At 40.0% G+C, this 9,175-nt stretch overlaps 1 protein-coding gene across 4 annotated transcripts in view; it reads left to right on the top strand.

Moving 5' to 3' along the window:
- Positions 1 to 3,847: 3,847 nt before the first annotated feature.
- LOC111837764 (uncharacterized) overlaps positions 3,848 to 9,175 on the top strand; it is a 153,243-nt gene continuing 147,915 nt past the window's right edge. For all 4 annotated transcript variants that reach the window (XM_072705683.1, XM_072705682.1, XM_072705679.1 and 1 more), the window contains exon 1: positions 3,848 to 4,042. The gene's annotated coding sequence lies outside the window, so the exon portion shown is untranslated. The remainder of the gene's footprint in view (positions 4,043 to 9,175) is intronic.

Raw genomic sequence — 9,175 nt, 5'->3', positions numbered from 1 at the left:
GCTATGCGTTGAGGTGAGCCCGACTATATCTAGTCGATACCGCTCAACCTCACGCACAAGCTCAGGTTCCTTCCCCACCAGAGAGGTGACATTCCTTGTCCCGAAAGCCAGTTTTGTCAGCCGGGGGTCGGACCGCCAGGGCCTCCCTTGGCCGCCACCCGATCCACAATGCACCGAACCCCTGACATTCCCCTTGTGGGTGGTGGGCCCACCTGGGGACAGTCCCGCGTGCCTCTTTCGGGCTAAGCCCGGCCGGGCCCCACGGGCCAAGGCCCAGCCACCAGGCGCTCGCCAACGGGCCCCTCCCCCAGGCCTGGCTCCAGGGTGGGGCCCCGGTGACGGGACTTTAGTTTTTAACTTTTTCATGGGGTTCTTTTGGATTGCTCTTTGTCTGGCCCCTCCCCTGGGACCTTTTTGCCTTGGGAGACCCTACCAGGGGCTATTGCCCCCGACAACCTAGCCCCCAGGTTCACGGAGGCACGCAAACCCCTCCACCACGATAAGGTGGCAATCCAAGGAGGAGATGTTAATCATACTTATGTTAATCATACTAATCATATGTTAACCATGTATTTTCAGCGATTCAGGGACAATACGTCAATGTGTTAATCATTAATCAATGGAACACCCAAACATTAACAATGATTCAGTGTCATATAATTAATATCTATATACATATCTCAAGTAGAGTCTAGAAGCCGAGGCTGTCTCCAGTAAGTTGCGTATAATGGGTGGACTTTACCTTGCTACCAAGGTGAACCAATGGAGCAGGAGAATTGTGTTTGTTATACGTTTCAGCTTAGTTTGTTGATGTTTCATGACCAATCAAGACTTAGAAGTCCTGGGAGTTATGATTTAATACTCGGTCGTGAGATATTTTAGACCAAGTTTAATGACCATGAAAATGTACGTATGCATTTTCTCCATCTGCAATATGTTGCCAACAAGCCTGCCTGCTTTTGTTGGCTGCAGTGGTATTGATATTTCTTTACAGCGTTGATTTAAACTCCTCATAACCCTGCATAATTAGCATGCAGTCTTCCTTGCGCTGCCGAACGTGCTCCGTTTATGCGAACGCGCACAAACTCCAATGCAGTTAACACCGATTTAACAAATCAACTTCTTAACTGGCGTCGTAGTACTGATTAGCCCCGATTGAGTCAACCTGATTTTGTCAACCTCGCGTTCGCAAATTACTTCCGGGTTAAGTCTGATTTGGTTAAACCCCCTTCATAGTACAGGCCACTGGTTTGAGGATTTGGATATGCTGCTATGACAACACATCCAACAAGAGTTTCGAAAAACCGACAGATCAAGGATCATGCCAAATCGTCAACAATTACATCCAGCTAGAGTAATCCACGTATGAAAAATACCCCCCAGGTATCTTGGTCCAAGTAATGGAGGATGAGAGGTCAGCACCTGTGGCCTGTACTACAAAGCAGGTTTACTGGCTTATCGGGGTAACTTTGCGAGTAACTTGATGACGTGTGGTATAACTTCGCAATTAACCCGTACTATGAAAGGTGGGTAGGTTTGCTGCTGCTGTCACGATCGCGGGGCATGCGAGCCGAAAAGCAGGCGAATGGAGCTGTGAAGACGGACAAATGGGGTTTTAATGAGAACGGAATCGCAGACAGGCACAAACATCGAAACAATACAATGACGGATCTGGGAAAGACTGACTGAGACTCGGACTAAATACAAAAGACAAGCTAAGGGTAACGAGCAACAGGTGGGAACAATCAGGCAGAAACAGGAGGTAACGAGGTGGGCGTGGCACACATTAGGATCATACGGAGTGGGGCGTAACAGCTGCCATGGCAATTTACGCTAAGTCTCAAAACTGCTCCGAGCAGTTTTTGTTCTTGGTTAAGTCAAGGTTTCTGCGTAAGCCAGCCCTATATGAGCACCGCCCCTCCAACTACAATTTCTCCGAAGACAATGCCGGTGTTCTGACAAAACATCCTACCTACTGAGACGTGCTATCGAGCCTTTCTGCGCATGTGCAGTTCCACCGTCTTGGGATTAGGGTTAGGTTTTAAGGGTTAGGGTTACGGTAAGGGTTTTAGGGGTTTTGGGGGGGGGGTTAGGGTAAGAGTTAGGGTTAGGGCTATTGATTAGCACTACGGCAGGATGTTTTGATAAAGTAGGATGTTTTGTCAGAACGCCGGCGTACCTGGATGATTTGTACGACATTGGCACACGAATCGTAAGAGGCTCTCTCTGTCAATATGTATGAAATGGAGCAATGGCATATAATATGCATACAATGTATTAATTAATAACTGTTACAAAGAAAGTTATTTTCAAAACCCAAGGGGTGTGCATTGTTCCCTGTTGTCCACTGATCAAAGCACACTTACATAGATGTGCCTGTCTTGTCTAGTTTTAAAGTTATTAACCCATTCATGTATTGTCCCATTGCACAGTATACGGATACATTCGAACATTCAAAAATTAATTAAAATTCGTATGTAAACTTTGAACTTTCTTTACAGCGTTGATTTAAACTCCTCATGACCCTGCATAATTAGCATGCAGTCTTCCTCCGTGAAACATGGAGATCGCGCCATGAGTCAAACGATGCCTTGCGCTGCTGAACATGCTCCATTTATGTGAACGCGCACAAACTCCAATGCAGTTAACACTGATTTAACAAATCAACTTCTTAACTGGCGTCGTAGTACTGATTAGCCCCGACTGAGTCAACCTGATTTTGTCAACCTCGCATTCGCAAATTACCTCTGGGTTAAGTCTGATTTGGTTAAACCCCCTTCGTAGTACAGGCCACTGGGGCAGTCAATCTGACACATACACAAAATACAAAAGGTAAACACACCGGTAAGGTCCGAGGGAGTTGAGGGCAGAAGACTGCAGGAGCTAGGAAGGAAATTAAGCAAAGGCTGGATATGGAGGACACAGTGAGAGTGCTCATTATGTTGCATTCCACAAAACAATACCCCGCACTTAGCACTCTCTGTCCTTAAATGCCTAACATGGCCTTTTTTTTCACCCCCACAATGTTAGTTATTAATTGCTATGATTGCTATGATATGATGAGTTTTTATATAACATTATGCTTTAGGAGCATATGGAGTTGGCATTACCTATTAATGTATTGCTTCCTGTCCTTCTCCCAATCATACAAGTTGCAAGCATCCTGAAGCCCATTGTGAAAATCAAAGGACTTGAGAAAATCATGGACAGGAAGCAAAGAATAAACCCCTAAGTCTGGAGATGTGAGGCCACAGTGCTGCCATATTATCTTGCTCTCCATTAAGTATCATAATGATTACATTATAAATTCCAGTGAAGTTGGGCACCAGGCCAAGAAAAAAAATTCAGCATGTAAACTGAAATATGAAAATATGTTTACATGAAAATAAAGTAGCTATCATAAATAAACAAATAAATAAATATCAAATTTGAGCGTGCTTTATTAGTCTAAGCGTCGCAACAAGTACTTATTACTAACGCGATAGCTGAACTGACGACACTAAATACTCACATTACAAGTCACTTTACCAGAGGCAGAAAGCCTTTCTTTAAAAAAAAGAAAAACTGTCTATATGTTTTAACTAAACTACATCTTAAATAATTATCATAATCATATTATTAATATTATTAATATTATTATTATTTATTGTTGTTGTTATGTTCTTGTAATTATTCAAATGCCTACTGTACTATGTGGAAATATTACACAACGATAAGTTTAGTATTCAACACGTGTGGAAAAGAGTGAAAAAAATGAAGGGTGTGTGGTGGGGGAGAAGGGGGGCAGAGAGGCGGGTTGCTAGGTAACGCGGTGTATATACTGAATTCCAACTAAATATTTGTGGTAAGACAGATTTAGGGAGGGAGAGCGCTTGCTAGCTCGCTATCTACGTGTTGCTAGATGTAGACAGACTCTTTGTAGAATATTGTACTGTATTGCCATTTACACGGGAAAGCCTACAACAAGCATTCAGGAATGGAAGGGATCTTTGAAAGAAAGGGACACTGGCTGGGTAGAAAGGTGACATGTTCGTGAAAAACAGTAAGTGTTGCATGTTCCTTATATTTATTTGGAACAGACACGTGAGTTTTAAGACACGGTGTACATTTCGTGTTGAAAAAGAAATGTTAATGTGAGATGCTACGATTTCCACTGTCAGCCGCGGAGCTGCGTCGTAATGATTACAATCTGGATGGCAATCCTGACGTATAAAGCAGCAGTAAGCGATGCTTTGACCCTTCTGTCATTGATGCCCATGAACGCGTCCAGACGCTGTTCTCATGCCACACAGGGACACACGCAGTCTAAAAGACTCCGTGGCCAACGCACACGTGCGTACTGACACACGCACCGGGCACCGGACAATTTGCGCATTACTAATCGCGGTAATTTATCAGTAAATAACACATGACTTATATCACAAATGATGCGTCTTTGTAGTTTGCAGAATACAGGCCTTTTCCCCACATTATACACCGGCACTTTTGTGCATTTACCTACATGAACTGTAATGTCTATGTCTGTACTCTTAGTCATTTTTTCATTCACATCTCTTTTTAGCGAAAAATGTAGATGATCCCTTATTTGTATAAGGTATTTATTCGTGCACGATAAAAAGGATCACTCGAACTTTAATTGCATATGAGAATTTATTAGAATTCGTGCTTATGAATGGCTGAATTAATTAATGTATCTGGTAACCGGAGATCTCCAAGGCATATTTATTTTATAATATCGGTTTAATAACGAAGAATGTTTTGATTGTATCTTGCGTCTCTGTCGAAATGAACACTTATTGACTAACTGTAACCTATAAAATTCTGCTGTAAACCTTCATGGTTGTTGCCTACGGTTTTTTATAAATGGCAGTCAAGTTAATTTTATGTTTATAACTGTTGAATATTACAATCAAACCTAAATATTTTCTGCTTTATAAGGTTAATATGTTACTCATAGCCATTCTTTCTCATATTATACAGTCATTTCAACCTTCTGGTTAAGTTAACAAAGCGGGCGCCTTGCACATTTTAAAAATCAATTTTTTCTTCTTTAGATACTGTAGGGAAAAAATTCAGCTATTAAATACTGGCTAAAGTTTATATGAATATGTACGCCTGATGTAGATTAAGCCCCAAACAAATGTGTGAAATGTGTTATGACACTATAGTCCAAGAAAAATATCTTTTATGCTATTTGCACATTTTATCGTATCCAAAGAAATTAAAAAAGCATGCAAGTCACTGCTGAATTCATTACCATTTTAATAATGCTATACATTATGGAAGACCTATCCATACTATTAAAACCCTCACGACTTATCCTTCCTTTAACCCGACGAGACTATAATAGATTATAAGAAATAATTTGGAGCAGTAGTCCCGTGTTTTCCCGACTACTTAGAAAAAACAGTGATTTTGTATGTGTTTGTTTCCCTCATTGAAATAACCTGGCCTAATTCTGCTCCTAAGAAGTCAGAGGAACATTTGGGCAATACGACTGGGTAAGAGCTCTCACAGACAAACTAACACTGGACTTTACGCCTTACGGTCTTACGAATATTTATGGCGCCACTATATATGCGCCACTAAATATTCGCTTTAGTTACCTCTCAGTGTGCGACGATACATTTCTCTGTTGTATAACACTGGTCAGCGGTAGATTTTAGTATGTGTGTGTGTGTGTGTGTGTGTATGTATGTATGTATATACATACTGGAGAAGATTATGATTTAGTAATTTAATTATGTGTGTTTCAATTAAGCAGTGAAACATTCACAACAGTATAATTTAATATTGTTTCTTGTGATTTTCTTGCGGTTAAATGGCTTCAGATGATAAATGTTTTTGTGGTCTCTGTCAGTCTTTAAGGGTCCTGAATAAAATTTAATTACACGTAAGTGGACGCTTCTGCTGACTGTGCTTACGCACACGCTGACATGACGGGGTGCCTTCCTCTCCATATTTGTAGGTCTTATCCCGTTTTCTTGTTTTGCTATTGCTTTTTATGGGTCGTCTATTTGCCTTCCTCTTCCGTACTCCGTCTCTTTTTCCCGCTCCCTCTGTGGTCTCTCCTAACCTCTTTGTGACCCACCCCCCGCACATCACGCAGAGCAGTCCCACCCCCTTTCCCTTTAATGTGTCTCATTAGGGGATGCTGATACAGAACAGGAGGTGGCCTTTAACATGATCACAGACCGATGTTGCGAATGTTTCTTTTTCTTGTATATTCAGACGGGTAACACTGAGACAGCGTATTAACTTCAGCTGTGACAGCAGCACAATTCTAATTCAGCTCGCAATTATAAAGATTGGGAAGTAACAGCATGTGCACCACAGGCTTTGTGGACCGTTGTGTCTGTGAAAGAATGCATTATGAAATATATGTAATGCATTCAAAGAGAGCAATATATCTGAAAATTAACTCCACAGGCATATGCAATTTTATGATTAACATATTTTCCGAAAAGGAGGTGGTGCCTTGCAGTGTCATTTCAATTAAACTGTATATTTATATTTTTTCTGGGGCAATGTAGCTAGTGAATCTGCACAATTTCAGAATTTTAATTTTGAAGGACAGAATGTGTGCCGATTTATAATTATAGTCTTATGAAAGTAAATAAGGGGCACAGAAATTGACTTATGCGCCTGTTTTCATCACAGGCTCAAAATTCCAGCAACAATGTGGTGAAATGTCATTGATTTAGCAAAGATTTATTTAATGCATTGGTGGGAGGTGCTGGCTGGCATTTAAGTCATGTGACTCTTCTACCAGCCAATAGGAAAAAAGTAGGGCTCATGCTGAAAGATGCTGGGGGTGATAATCTTGGAGGGGTGGAATATGGCAAGGGTGATTGAATAAGGTGAGGACGGCTCCCAGAGCTGGTGCTAATCTCATCAAGACATAAGTAACAACACTTGGAGACCCAGAGCACCTGGAAACAATCCTTCACACTCACAACACTGGAAACATATAGTCCTCATTCTCATTTGCCCCACTATGTGTGAAGAATCACAGTTTTTCACAATATAATGCTTAGCTGGATGTGTTTAGCGTGCAGCCTGCAGTTTCATTTCCAAAACACAAGTGGAGAATGTGATTCCAGACCGCCAAAGGAATGTGTCTCAGTGTTTAAACTACTGCCATTATTTGATTACAAGACAAAAAAAGAGACGTTCATTTTCTTACAACCATTCAGACTGAAATGTGTTGAAAAAGACTAAGACATTTGCATGTATGACTTTAAAATTTTTCAGATCATGATTTTCATTTGCATTTATAGCAAGTATAATATAAAGAAGTACTGTGTCAGATAAACACACACATCAAACAAACAGGCTGTACAGTTTAAGAAACCTGGTCACTGTGAAACTTGACAGGAACTTTTTGGAAATATCAAATCAGAGAAGGATGATGTTGGCATGATGACTGTGCGTGGCAGACGCAGATGAATGATTTCCCATGAGACATTACAGTTAATAGTGTCTCTTTGGTGCAGTGAGCACAAGATCCAGGAACCTTGTTCCCTTTCCCACAACACTGTTATTTCACATCCACTGTTTATTCAGACTGCTTGTTGCAATTAAATGGAATATTAAAGTTAATTTAATCAAGACTCAAAACTTGTAAGGTGTTTTTCAGATTTCACAATTAACCAATTATTTAACAATTAACATTTTCAAACTCTGATCTAAAGGCATAATTTTAATTATTATTGGTCTATCCCCAGCAGACTCTGTTATACCAATCTGTTACACCAGATCCCCTGCGACCCTGAATAGGATAAGCGATTATAGAAAATGGATGGAATGATTTTCCAGATGTGTATTTCATTCAAAATACATTATTTTTTTTCTTTATATACAAGACATATAAAGTGTTGCACACTGTTATGATATTTCTGAATATCAGGGCCCTGATGGCATCTTACCTATAGTTTTAAAAGAGAGATATTATTAGCCAACCTTTAACTTTACTATTACAGAAATCCTTATATGATGCTGTGGTACCTTCTGATTGGAAGCATGCCATACTCAAAAAAGGGGATAGAAGTAATCCAACAAACTATAGGCCAATCAGTTTGACTTACATTACTGGAAAAGCAATGGAAGCTATAATCCAAGTGAAAATGGTAGATTACCTGGATTGAAATAAGATTCTGAGGGATAGCCAACATGTATTTAGGAGAGGTAGATCCTGTTTAACTAATTTACTTGAGTTCTTTGAGGAAGCTACAAGAGAAATTGATCACAAAAAGGCCTACAATGTGAGCTACTTAGATTTCCAGAAGGCCTTCGATGTTGTCCCCCACAAACAGCTCTTGCTTAAGATGAAAGCTGCAGGGATGTTAAGAACTGTAGCAGCTTGGATCAAAAACTGGTTAACAGACAGGAAGCAGGCAGTAGTGTTTGGAGGTACAATGTCACAGTGGGCCTGCGTTCATAGTGGGGTACCGCAGGGTTCAATTTTAGGACCACTATTGTTCCTAATTTACATTAATGATATTGACACCAGTACATACAGTAAACTGGTTAAATTTACAAATGACACCAAGGTGGGTGGTGTAGCAGATACTGAACTAGCAGCACAGAGGCTACAACGGGATCTGGATTTAATTAGCGACTGGGCAGATGATACCTGGCAGATGAAATTTAATGCAGATAAATGTAAGGTAATCTATGCAGGGAGCAGAAATATAAAGTACAGATATTTAATGGGTTCCACTGAAATAAAGGTAGCTGATTACGAGAAAGATCTTGGTGTGTATGTTGATGCTTCCATGTCCCACTCTCGCAGTGTGGGGAAGCAATAAAAAGGCCAATAGAATGTTGGGTTACATCTTTAGGTGTGTGGAGAATGTATGAATCTGTAATTTGGATGGAAATGCAGTAAATGTAACCTCCTTATTGGTTTACTCATACAAAATACAGTTTCAATGTCAAGTATTATTTGTTTGCATTATGAATGACCATCCTTGAATAGAATAAACAGCTTATTATACTTTTTTAAAATAATTTACCTAATATTACTATAGTACTTTCACATGATTATAAATACTGTAAATGGTACAATTTGTACTAATTTATTAAGTTGTAATTATTTAAAATAATTTTACTGAAGGTGAGCAAATAAAAAAAAAGTTTAAGCTGTAAGGGCTATATCAAGTATACATAAATA

The sequence above is a fragment of the Paramormyrops kingsleyae genome, chromosome 23 (assembly GCF_048594095.1).
Source record: "Paramormyrops kingsleyae isolate MSU_618 chromosome 23, PKINGS_0.4, whole genome shotgun sequence".
In the NCBI taxonomy this organism is placed as follows: Eukaryota; Metazoa; Chordata; class Actinopteri; order Osteoglossiformes; family Mormyridae; genus Paramormyrops; species Paramormyrops kingsleyae.
Note: the sequence above shows the minus strand (reverse complement) of the source record. Positions and strands in the feature narration are given on the sequence as shown.